At 39.4% G+C, this 14,112-nt stretch overlaps 1 long non-coding RNA gene across 1 annotated transcript; it reads right to left on the bottom strand.

Annotated features, from left to right (window-relative positions):
- Positions 1–10,960: 10,960 nt before the first annotated feature.
- LOC132067073 (uncharacterized) lies at positions 10,961–11,540 on the bottom strand. The gene is made up of 2 exons (XR_009417011.1): positions 11,363–11,540; positions 10,961–11,201 (listed from the first exon to the last, which is right to left on the bottom strand). It is a non-coding gene; the product is annotated as an uncharacterized LOC132067073 (long non-coding RNA).
- Between the last annotated feature and the right edge of the window lie 2,572 nt (positions 11,541–14,112).

Genomic DNA, 14,112 nt, shown 5'->3' with positions numbered 1-14,112 from the left:
CATTGAGATTTATTAGGAGTTAGCTAGTTAACTATAGACACCGGAGTTATTGTCGAAAGGATGCAAGATCATTGATGCTCGTTTTGCAATACAAGAGTCCGAGTTCGTGTAATAGGTTATGGAAGGAAAGTTAAGGACAAGGCCATTTTCCGGTTTTGATTTAATGCGCAAGTCGCTTATAAATATTATTGGCATGGAATATTAAGGGCAAACTTGGAATTCGGAAACTATTATATTTCAAGGATTAAGTGTACATGTGGACAAGATGACTAGGCAAGCAATAAAATTGGTCATCTTTATGACTTAAGAAATTCTAGAAACTTGGAGAAAAAGAAAGAAAGAAGGAAAAAATAAAAAGAATAAGGGGAGCCATGTGGCCGGCCACCTTGGTGTGGGCCATGGCCACATGGTTGGCTACTAATTGAAATAAAAGATGACCAAGTCATCTCATTTCATCATCTTCATCACTTGGAAACTTCAAGAAAATTTGAGAGAGAAAAAAACAAGGCCATTCGGCCAAGAACTTGGAAATTTGAGGTCAAGAATTGATCTCCAAAAATTATTTTCTCCTAGTTTCTCTACTAATTGGAACGTCCTCGTCAACGTGGAGTGGTTGTTAGAACAAGAAAACCGCTCGTTGTTGTGTTTCACCAAAGCTAGCCGTGGGAGAAGTTGGTGGAAAAGGTAAGATTTAATCCTCCCTTACATGTTTTATGGATGTTTTGAACCATGTTATAGTATATGGAAATGAATGGAATTCATGAAAATATGGATTATGGTGTTGGCCGAATAGGTGCATATGTGTAGAGGTGAAGAATCAATTTTGTTTAGCATGTTTTGGTTGTTGTTGTTGTGAATTCTATGTGATGGAAATGAAGGTATTGAATGGTTTAAATTGAAGTTGTGATTGTTGTAAGTTGGGCCGTGTACATGTAGTATTATATAGGGATGAAGGACTAATTTTATTTAGTATGTTTGAAATGTTGTGTTGCGGATTCTATAATGAAAATGAATGTTTGATGACTCATGTTGACGTCGCAATTGTTGTGGGCTGTTTTGGAAAGTAATACGATGTTAATATAGGTTTTTGTATTCATAAGAATGACGATTGTTGGCATGCGGATTGTTGGTGTAGTTTATGAATTCGGTAGAACAATTAAATGGTTGAATAGTGAATTGACTAGTTATGGAAATTGGAAAACAGCGTGTGGGCTGTTTTATGGAATATTTTGATATGGGAAATGATATTATTGATGTTGATATTGTTGTTGTTGTTGTTGGTTGATGAATTGAGAATTCGGGCTAGGCACCTAAACGGGGAGAGATCTTTGCCCGATTTTCGATAGAATATAAAATAGTTTAAGTTGGAACTTGAGATAAGTATGTAATACGGAGACTAACATTAGTGTGAATCCTCTCGAATGTAGATTTGCGAGCTCGGGCGGATAGACGTAGCCAATAGGAGGTCGAGCAGGTATGTTAAGGCTCACCCCTTCTTTCTTTGGCATGTCTTAGTTGAAAATAAGTTATGACACGAATTTCGAGGTAACTCTATTCCGGTGATCCGAGCATGTTTATGATTCTCATTGGCTTCTTGATATTTGTATTCTTAATGTGGTCAAATCCTAGTCCTTATGTCATTTGTATAATCAAGTTTCAAAAGTTGCATAAAGATTTTGCTTTCAAAAGAGTTTGTTTCTAAACGATCCGAAACTACGAAAGTCCGTAACTTTCACCGAAAGGCTCGGATCGCCTCGATTTGTTCGTAGAAAGTTTTGTGACATATGATGACTTGATTCTTCATAGGCGGGCTCGGAATGATTTGATATACGACTATGGTCCCTACGATACTTTGATATACTTATGATATTTGATATGTTTCCGAGTACCGTCCGAAAGATTTTTGATATAACTATTGCCCGGATTTTCAATAACGATATGAGAATGTTGAGCTATTTCCTCGTGAAGCTATTCTTCATTGACAGTCTCACCTTATAATAATCGTTCCTTCAAGGTGAGACAAAGCGGCCACGATTAATCCATAATATGATCGGAGGCTACCGACCTTATGTCACTCCGATAGATACATGACTTTATTTGGGCTCTCATGCATGCTACTCATATGATATATGAATATGATATATGAATATGATATATGAATATGATATATGAATATGATATATGATATATGAATATGATATATGCATATATATATGGGGAATATGGAAAAGGGCGAGAGCGTTATATACGCGTAACCACCTGATCAGTTGGTATAATATGACATGATACCGTCCCGGACGCGGGATATATATATATATATATATACGCGGGATATGTGGTTATGGATCGGGTTGCACGTTCGCGCAGCAATATATTATATGGATCGGGGCTGCACGTTCCGCGCAATATATATATATGGTATCTTATTTAGAGGTCCAGATATATATATATATATATATATATATATATATATATATATATATATATATATATATATATATATATATGGATCGGGCTGCACGTTCCGCAGCACTAAGCATGCATGGTACCCGCCTAAAAGGCACTCAGATGTACAGGTTGCTCTTTATCCCATGATATGATATGTTCTATATTTTCGTTTTGTTACTATTCATGCTTTGTATCCTTCCATATGTTGTTACTCATGCCTTACATACTCAGTACATTGCTCGTGTTCGACGTCCCATATTTCGGTGTGGACTTGTGGATATATGTATCTTATTTAGAGGCTCGTGCGTTCATGCCCGCATGGATGTATAATCTTTTGGTAAAGTAGACGCGAGTATGCTATTGATGATTATGTTGAGTAAGATATGATTGTATTGTCCGATCCCTAGGGCCCCACCCGTCAAGCGGTCATATTGGAAGCGCTCCGCGATATGGTTGTTCACGGTGATAAGGACGAGCTTCAAGTTGAAACGATGACTTGTTACAAGTTGTGCACTACTTTTGTGTACATATTTGGGCACGGTGGAATCCTTGCCGAGGATTAAAACCAAGACTTGTGGATATATGTATCTTATTTAGAGGCTCGTAGACGTTTGACGTGTACGGTAGCCAAGGACCAAATGTTTGTAGTCTGCTCGCAAAAGAACAAAAGACCTAACAACTAGAACTCAACATATATAGGTATATCCTTAGCAAGTAAACTTTATGGATGTATAATCTTTTGAAAAAATCTAATGCCTTGTTCTTGTACACCCTTTAAGTCATGACACTCGTTCACGAGTATGCTATTGATGATGGAATATGTTGTTTATATAAAGGAACAAGCACAAATCAAACTTCCAGTTGTTCCCCCTGAATCTTTGCGCATTTTGACACTTCATAAAGTAACTAACTTATCACACAATCCCCCGCCCCCCCCCCCCCCGAAATCTTTGCGCATTATTTCACTTCATAATGTAACTAACTTATCAAACTATTTCCCCCTTTTGACATCATTAAAAAGAGACAACATAGCCAACACATTATACTCAAAATCAGTAAACAGGCACATAACTAACCATTGTATAATTTTGAGTGAAATGCTAAGATCAAACTTGTTACACCTCAAAAAATGTTCCGTTAACATACAATGAATAGGCTAACGAAGGGCACGACGTATACGATGTTTTGATAAGTAAGAAATATCATTTGATGATCCTAATCGAGGTTTCAAAGACATTTAAGGTAAGGGAAGAAAGTTATTAAGGAAAGCAAGTTATATGTTGTGTGTTGGGCAAAATTTAGGAGTATCAAATTAATGAGAGTTTAATGTTGCTTTAAAGAAGAGCTATAACGTCCCTTAGATTGGTATTGAGGTGTTAAACAAGTGTTAAGAAGGTTCCATAAGGATTGAAGATCAAACGAGTCAACGAGAATGATTTCGGAAGAACTGGGCATTATACGGCCCAACATACTGGCCGTATAATCAGCCCAGAATGGCACATCTCACTGGACCAGATCTACGGTCCAGACATACGGTCAGTATAAAATATACGGACCGTATGTTGGTCCGTAGAATATGGTCGGGCCAGATTTTAATGTTGATATAAGGGACCCAAGTTCATTTATTTTCATTTCATTTTCACTCCTCAACTCAAGAACTCTCTAGAATTCTATCCATTCTTCATCCATAAGAACCTAAGAGAAATTGATGATCAACTTCATCAAACCAACAAAATCAAGAGTGTGAAACACATTAAAGTTCATCCAAACCAAGAAATTCCAAGAGAAGTGAACTAGGGTTTTGGTGCAAGAGAGTATTTCCACTCAAGGTTTATTATTCCATTATCTAAGGTAAGTTTTATGGTCTTTTCATGATATTTGAGGTATTGAAAAGTTGAAACACTTGGATTGTAGAAGAATATAGAAAATGGGTCATAATTGTGGGTATAGTGTCATTGTTGAGTAGTAGTTTGGGTTGAATCATGAATATGGATATGTTGTGATTGTAAGTAAGTTATGAATGACATTTGGACCATGGGATAAGCATTATATGTGAAAGAACGCGATAGTGAACTATGATCATGATTATGGAGGAATTGAAGTGAAATTGTGAAATGTGGATAATGTGAATGAATGATGATTGTTGTTTATGATATTGTGATTGTTGTTATGGATGATTGGAAGTTGATATGTGATATGAGGAAAGTTGTATAAACAAAGGAAATGCTGCCCAATTTTTCTTAGCTTTAGTAAGCACGTTCTTATAGTCGATTAGCTAACGTTAATACGAACTTTCTTGAAGGTAGAAACGCGAGTATCGAAGAAGGACAATCAAGCGATAGAATTGTTAAATGAAAAAGGTATGTGAGGCTAGTCCTTTCTTTCTAAGGCATGAATCCTATAGCATGATTTTTCCTCCTTCTCCATGAATTTCCTACATTCCGGAAAACTAAGAGTCTATGTTCACGAATAGCCATACGAGATAAGAGATACATTATGAGAACGATAATGACTATGATGAGCTTAAGTCTAAAGATTCTAGAGTCCATGATATGATGTTCTTATAAAGATAATGATGCTATTTATAATCCATTGATGTTGTTTATTGTATACACTCACCTTATATGCTAATTCCTTCAAGGTGAGGCAGAATGTTTATGAATGCTCCATAATGGAACCGGGGGTTCACGACCTTATGTCACCCCGATAAAGTATAGTTGTCTTTGAGTTTCTATGCATGCATTATGATGAGTATATGATGATGATGTTACACCGCGCCTATATGGCTGGGCAAACACCACTAAGGCAGGAAGCATATACACCATGTCTAAATGGCATGGGCAGACACCATTAGTGGGCGGCATGAGATGGTACCCCGGACGCGGGAGGCCTGGACGCAAGCTAATGATTATCACACTGTACCTATATGGTCGGGCAGCTTATATATATATATATGCATACATGATATGATGATGATTATGAAGTAAGCCAGTATGCATTATTTCTTTTATAATTGACAGTCAGTTACAGATTGCTCCTCATTTGATGCTTCCTTATTCCATTGACATATTATTATTGTTTATGTCTTACATACTCGATACAATGTTAACGACGTCCGTTTTCTTTGGGATTCGTGTTCATGCCCACAGGTAGACAGGGAGGTGATCCAAACTCGTAGGTGCTATTAGCTGATTTGAGAGCATTCCATTATCCCGGAGGTGCCATTGATTATTATTTTGTGTATATATATGTATATATATATTTTGGGTACGACGGGGTCCTGTCCCGTCTCTATGTCAAGCACTCTAGTAGAGGCTCGTAGATACGTATGTGTGGGTAGTATGGTCTCACAGTTTCTCATCGTATGTATATATATATATATATATATATATATATATTATTTTGATAGCCGAAGGGCTTATGTATATAAAGTGAATATGTTTCAAATGAAAATAGTTTTCTTTTTATGATTATGAGCATAAGAAATATGAATGCACGCAGGATGAGTAGTAGAATGAGTGGTGCTCGGTGGTCAGCCCCGGGTACCCGTCATGGCCCTAGTCGGGTCGTGACAAAAGTGGTATCAACACAGTTCAGTCCTAGGAAGTGTCTACGAGTCATGTCTAGTAGAGTCTTGTTTATGGTGTGTTGCGCGCCACGCTAATAAACAGGAGGCTACAGGGCATTTAGGAAAAATGACCATCTTTCATCTTAAGAGATCGTGCGATAGAGCTGAGTTATAAGATTTTCTCCTCCCTAATAGTGTGCTATGATTTCAGAAATGCCGCCAAAGGGAAAAGCTAAAGCCGCCCAGAAGGGCAAGACTGCGATGAAAAGGCGGGTAGAAAGGGAGCCGCCCATGAATGTAGAAGAGGGTGAATCACATAATGAGGCTCCATCTAATGCTTCTTCCACCCCGCCTATTACAGAAGAACAAGAAGGGGCTTCAGCTCCAGCTCCTATGATACAAGGACGGAAACGCGGAAACGGGAAATTAAGAAGATAAACAAAAGGAAAAGAAAGATAGATAGATTGACACAAAAATAGGCACAATTAGGCAACCAAGGTTCTTCAATAACCAAGACCTCCTAATTACACTCTAGATAGCACCAACCTCTTAGGATGACCTCAAGGGAATTGAATTCCCAAGCAACCAATCCTCTCACAATCAATAATCAACAAGAGCCTACCAAAGGCCTCTCACAAGTTTCTCTCTCTAGAGATAACCCTAAAAACACTCAAAATATTCATAATTCATCAAAAAGTCCCTAAATGAAATGAAAGACAAGCTATATATACAAGCTAAGTAAAGAAGACTAATAGACAATTACAATGCTACCCTTAATGAAGTAAGGGCCTTGTTTGGCTAGTCTTCTTAATGTAGTCTTCAATTCAAGGATTGGCCTTCAATAGCCAAACACGTCCCTCCTTGCATAGATGACCCTCTAATCAACCTTGCATGCATGGCCTTCTTGCAATCATAACCCTCCTTGCGTAAAGTAGCCACTTGCACAAATAGCCCTTTGCGCAAATAGCCATCTTCCGGCCTTGAATCACTCAAGCTTGCAATGGTAGCCACTTTAAGAGGCAAGCCTTGGGCCTTGGACTCTTGACTTCTTCTCCCATGCTATCTCCCATAGCTTGAAGGCCCTCCAATGACTCCATTTAAAAGCTCCCAAAGCTTCATCCTCCATGAATCCGCTTGCAACATAAATCCTTGGAGAAGTTTGAGTAGTTGAGTCATTTGTGCCATTTAGGATTGTATCATCCTCCCCTTCTTCAAAAGGATTCGTCCTCGAATCCGTACCTTGCAAAATATGGAAGAGAATGAGTACAAACCCTTTCACAAAACAAGCAAGGTAGTCATCATAAGGCCAATGATAATACCTAAAGTAAACAAAGCATGCAACCAACATACTAAATGGCTCACTTTTATGATATAACCAAGCATCAAATGGATCTAGAAAGAACATGTATCCAAATAATGCCAAAGACACTTGGCTATTCAAGTGATTTTGACAAAAGGGTAAATCAAAGAAACCAATGCAAATAGAAATCCCAACATGCAAGTCTACATTGGTCCTAGCAATTAAGAAGCATACATCTCCCCTTAATTCAAGAAACAAGTGAAATCCCTCATGACTAAGTGTAATATCACCAATAAGCCCAACCCAAGTCAAAGGTCCAATCATCACACTAGCCCACCTAGAGTAAGGAATCACTCCTAAGTCATCACCTAGGTCAAATACAAAAGTATCACCCACACTAATTTTCCCACATTCCCATGCAAGCCTAACATGAAATCAAGTAATAACACTAGCAAATTATCACATGAATGGAAAGGAGTGTTACTACTATACTCAACACACCAAGAAGTTACCTTCATGGCTTTAGAAAGCCCAAGAATAAGCATGAGCCAAAAATACATACCGACCTCGAAGGAAGTACAAGATGTGACTTCATACCCAAGTGTAGTCCAATGAGGTCCCTTCAAATGGTCTTCATCTTCAAGGCTCCTCTTTTGACAAAACTTCATAAGCAAGTTAGTCAAATAATAAAGTTCATCAAGAGAGAGAGTTTTACCATTATGCTCATTCAACCTATGCCAAGCTAAGAGTAGCATCTCCTCACCTCTTAGGTTAGAAGATCTAGCATAGTCCTTCCAAGAAGTGTGCTCTTGTTCATGTAACTCACTCCCCTTCTTTAAAGAGCACTCTTCACTTTCGGAAGCCGTTCTAAAATTCGACGTCGGTCCATCAAGTGGGTCACAAACCCTCAAGAAGGACTTTTCGTCATCGAAAATGGTGTCAACAACTTCAACCACCCCATGCTTGTCTTCAAGACCAAGCCCATCATCATCCCATAGTGGGTTACTAAATACCTCGTAATCTCCAAAGGACACTACATTTGCAACATTACCAAACTTCCCACTAGGTACATGACTATTCACATAATCAATTGCATCACTAAATTGAGGGTCATTAAGCACATCGCAAGGTTCCTCAAATAGTGGATTTTCATAGCAAACAAATTGATCAATACAAGTATCCACACTAGTTGGACGCAAATCGATCTTCCAAGAAGAATCAACTCGGTCATCGCTAGGATCAACTAGTGGGTGAGCTATTATTTCACATGACAATGTACTAACATGCACATCATAGGAATCAACACTAGGTGGACACAACTTGAACTCAAAAGAAGAGTCAAGATAGTCATCAATAGGATCAACTAGTGTTGGATCACCCATATCAAACACATTGTCAATTGTCACAATTGCACTAAGCTCATCACAAGGCAAAGACTCATTAAGCTCAATTAAAGACAAGCTATCATTTACACTCACTTCGACAACATGATCAATCACATCATTTGTGGTGTTAAGATTAGTTATCTTACCTTGAAGTTCACACGAAGAATTTTCTTTACCTTGAGCTATCCATGGCAAGCTCACTTGACCAAAGGTAGAGATGGTCTTGTCCTCCTTTCCTCCTTTCAAGTACGGGAGTTCTTCACGTGAAGACTCCTTTAGCAATTCGTTTCCTTGAGTACCTATAAAAGCTTCTTGGTGTTCATGCACGCTCCTTTGACCAATGGAAGGAATGGTTGGGGCCGCCGTGGCCGCCGTCCTTGCCTTCAAGCATGGGGTTCTCTCAAAAGAGGTACCCCTCAAAGATTCATTTCTTCTCACATGTGGCTTGGGATATTGGATTCTCAATATCCTTTTCATGTCCTCCCAAGTCTTGATGGGACTCCTCACTTGTCTCCCACAACATTTCACATACTCCCAATATTTGACAAGCTTTGAGTCAAAAGTTTGAACGGCTAAGTCCATCTTCATTTCTTGTGAATAGTTGTAGCTAGCGAAGATTTCATCTATTATGGACTCCCATTTCTCATATTCTTCTCCACTAGCTTCCCTAGCCAAGGTAGGCCATTTCACATGGGTATCTCGCACTTTTGCTCTTGGACTCTTCCTAGTAAGTATGCATGGAAAGAGAAATTTTCCTTTCTTGTCCACTACAAATCGATGCCAATCTTGTTCATGTGGGATTCCATGCTTTTGGAACCAAGGGACTCCTAAACATACATGACAATTATCCATTGGAAGCACATCACACCAAACCTCCTCTTGGTACTCGCCAAGTGAAATGGATACCATCACCCTCCTATCAACCCAATATCCTCCTCGTCATAATAAGGATTTCGCCTAATCACACAAGGTAGCCTTAACTCTTCAACCGCACAAGGGGTGATGAAATTGGTGTAACAATCATCATCAAGCACAAGGATTCCCTCTCTACCACAAAGGTTTACCTTGGTCTCCATGAATCGCCTCTTTGGAACCACCTTCTTTTGCATATGACGACTCCAACTAGTACTCACATTCCCACGCATGCCATTTTGATTCGGATAGGAAGTACTACAAGAAAAAGCATATGCATGCCCACTAGAAGCCCTTCCATAATCAACATTAGCACTTCCACTACCTCCATAGACATACCCTCCACGAGTCCTATTTGTATAAGGATTTTCCCCATATGACCCATAAGATACGTGTGAAGGAGAGTCATACCTCGAGTCATCTTCATCTTCATGATGTATAGCACAAGAATTTCCAGCTTCATTATCATCACCATATGAATCATAACAAGGGTCTCCTTCATCCCCATCTTCCTCATGAGACACATGAGAACCACTCTCGTCATATTCTCCGTCAAAATAGTAATTCTCTCCTTGAACTTCCTCATGATCACCATTTCCCATATAGCCATCATATTCCCCATCGTCACACCCTTGATAGCTCCCATAGTCCTCCCCTTCATAACTACAACCATCATCATCATAACAATCATAATCGCCACCACATGAATCGGAATCCATGGAGAAGTACACTGCAAAGAACACTTAGCAAACACGTTAGTAGTAAAGAAACCTCACCACACTCGTGTTTACACTCGTTTGTGCTCGGCTAGCACCACTCAAATGAACTCACACACTCTTTGCCTTTTACCACTCAAATGGGTTGGCTGATGTTGATTCTCGATTGGATTCGGTTGCTTGCAAGGTGCACAATTGCTACTTGAGGTCGGAATGGATTCTTGTTAGACTCGAAGAAAGAGGACGACTCAATTCAATCTAACGGACTTGAACCAAGAAATTAACAACGAAGCAAAAATGAAGAAAAACTTGAAAGAATTGGCACGAAAGAATCCGGACTCAAGAACTTGTTAGCAATTAATAAGATCGATTACTAATTGTTAACTAGTTGTAAGAATCAAAGAAAAGAAGTTAGGAAAGAGTCAAACTAGTTTTGGACACTTGGAAAACTTTTCAAAACTCTTCAGGGACTCAGGCTTTTCTTCCGCTTCGCGGATGAAAAGCGGAAGGTCTCAGAAAATCAGGCTTTTCTTCCGCTATGCGGACCGAAACGACCAAGTGGTGGTGTTTTTTTTTTTTTTGAACAAAAATCGAAAATAAAACTTAAGTATTTTTTTTTTTGAATACTTACTTGGCCCACAAACAAGTTTTCACAACTTTATTTGGCAACTTTTGGATCAAATAGCCCTTTGGAGAGTCTTCTTCCTTATGAAGATTTGAAGATCTTCAAGAACACAAGAACAATTCAAAAATTCAACTACCCTCAAATCAACTCCAAATTGGCTCAAATTTCGGATCTAAGTTCTCTTTAATGTAGAGAACAAAGCCCAATAGCTTTCAACCTTCAATTTTACCTTCTTCAACAAGACCCACTTTCAAGTTCTTGAAGTTTTCAAAGCTTCAAATCCCAAAAATGGTAGATCCTTCAATCCTTAGCCAAATACCTCCAAATTTCGGATTTAGAGTCCTTATCAACTAGAGAACAAACCCCAATCAACTTGAACCCTCAATTTTTTCTCCTTCTTCAACCCACCAACCTTGTTCTTGAAGCTTTGAAGCTCAACAATGGTGGAACACAAACCCTCACTCCGAATTGACTCAAAAAGGAAAGATTTAGACTCTAGAAACACTAAGAAACTCTAATTTAACACTAGATTCAACAAAATCAACAAGAAAAGTCAATTTTTTTTTTTTGAATTTTGATTTTTTTTTTTGTTGAATCAAATCCCAAGGTAGATTTGTTGAAACAAACCTAATCTAGGCTCTGATACCAATTGATACAAGGACGGAAAAGCGGAAACGGGAAATTAAGAAGATAAACAAAAGGAAAAGAAAGATAGATAGATTGACACAAAAATAGGCACAATTAGGCAACCAAGGTTCTTCAATAACCAAGACCTCCTAATTACACTCTAGATAGCACCAACCTCTTAGGATGACCTCAAGGGAATTGAATTCCCAAGCAACCAATCCTCTCACAATCAATAATCAACAAGAGCCTACCAAAGGCCTCTCACAAGTTTCTCTCTCTAGAGATAACCCTAAAAACACTCAAAATATTCATAATTCATCAAAAAGTCCCTAAATGAAATGAAAGACAAGCTATATATACAAGCTAAGTAAAGAAGACTAATAGACAATTACAATGCTACCCTTAATGAAGTAAGGGCCTTGTTTGGCTAGTCTTCTTAATGTAGTCTTCAATTCAAGGATTGGCCTTCAATAGCCAAACACGTCCCTCCTTGCATAGATGACCCTCTAATCAACCTTGCATGCATGGCCTTCTTGCAATCATAACCCTCCTTGCGTAAAGTAGCCACTTGCACAAATAGCCCTTTGCGCAAATAGCCATCTTTCGGCCTTGAATCACTCAAGCTTGCAATGTAGCCACTTTAAGAGGCAAGCCTTGGGCCTTGGACTCTTGACTTCTTCTCCCATGCTATCTCCCATAGCTTGAAGGCCCTCCAATGACTCCATTTAAAAGCTCCCAAAGCTTCATCCTCCATGAATCCGCTTGCAACATAAATCCTTGGAGAAGTTTGAGGAGTTGAGTCATTTGTGCCATTTAGGATTGTATCATCCTATGCCTCCAATTCCTCCACCAGCTACTTCGAGTCAACAAGTGACCGAAGCTATTCATTTATTGACACAGTTAGTAGCCACCCAGGCACAGCGGCAGAATGCTAGCCCAAGTGATCGGTGAGATAGTACCAAAGCCTGTGATTTTATAAGTTTGAATCCTCCAAAGTTCTTTAGGTCAAAGCCGGATGAAGATCTGCAAGGCTTTATTGATGAAATATTGAGGACATTAAAGATTATTCGTGCCTCCAAAACTGAATCTGTGGAGTTGGCATCGTATAGCTCCGGTATGTGGCGGTCTTATGGTATAATAATTGGATAGCATCAAGAAAAGAGAATGCGCCTCCTCCCGTTTGGCAAGAATTCGTAGATTCTTTTATCCGCCACTATTTGCCACCCGAGGTCCGCCGAGCTAGAGCGGATAGATTCCTAAATTTGAAGCAAGGAAATATGAGTGTGCGGGAGTATAGCCTTCAATTTAATTCTTTGGCTAGGTATGCTCCGACTATGGTGACCGACATGGGAGATCGGGTGCATAGATTTGTGAGTGGCTTAGGACCACATTTGTTCAAAGACTACTTGACGGCTTCGTTGCAAGATGGGATGGATATTTCCAGTATTCAAGCCCATGCCCAGAATCTAAAAGGACAACAACATCCACAAATGGGTGATCGTGACATTGATAGGAGGCAGAACAAGAGGGCCAGATCGATAGGGGCAGGTAGTGATTACAGAGGGGGATCAAGGCAGTTATATCCTAGACAATCAGGCCAGTCGGCGACTAGTGCGCCTCCACGATTTACGGGTAGGAGATTTGATCGCTCCTTTCGTTCAGGACCGGGTAAGAGTTCGAGAGCCCCAGGTTCTCAGTTTGGGGGAGATTATAGCCAGAGGAGACCCCCGATGCCGCGATGCGGCTCGGCACGGTAGGTTACATTCCGGACAGTGTCGCCAGGGTTCAGATGCTTGTTATGCCTGTGGCCATGTTACACCTCGAAAATTTCCCCGTTAGCGTACAGTGAATAGACTATCAGAGGGCATGATGTATACGATGTTTTAGTAAGCAAGAAAAAGCCTTTAATGGTCCTAATTAAGATTTCCCAAGACATTCGAGGTAAAAGAGGAAAGTTGCTAAGGAAAGCGAGTCACATGTTGGGTGTCAGACAAGAATTACAAGTATCAAGTTAATGACGATCCAATAATGCTTTGATAAAGATCTATAACGTCCCCTAGATTGGTATTGAAGTGTTAAACAAGTGTTAAGAAGGTTCCATAAGGATCGGAGATCAAACGAGTCGACGAGAATAAGTCTCGGTTAGCTGGGTAACATATGGCCAGACATACTGGCCGTATAAAATACACGGACCGTATGTCCAGCCATAGGTTCAGCCCAGAATGGCACACTTCACTGGACCAAACATACAGCCAGTGAAAAATATACGGACCGTATGTTGGTCCGTATGTTACGTCGGGAGCATTGTGAATTAATATAAGGGACCTCTCTCATTTCATTTTCATTTCATTTTCACTCCATAAGTTAAGAAACCTCTAGAATATTCTCTCCGCTCTTCATCCACAAGAATTTAAAGGAAATTGATGATCAACTTCATCAAACCAACAAGAATCAAGAGTTAGAAACACATTAAAGTCATCTATGTCAAGAAATTCCAAGAGAAGTGAACCAGGGTTTTGGTGCAAGAAGAG

This window comes from Lycium ferocissimum, chromosome 8 (assembly GCF_029784015.1).
Source record: "Lycium ferocissimum isolate CSIRO_LF1 chromosome 8, AGI_CSIRO_Lferr_CH_V1, whole genome shotgun sequence".
In the NCBI taxonomy this organism is placed as follows: domain Eukaryota; kingdom Viridiplantae; phylum Streptophyta; class Magnoliopsida; order Solanales; family Solanaceae; genus Lycium; species Lycium ferocissimum.
This window is presented reverse-complemented; position numbering and strand designations above follow the sequence as displayed.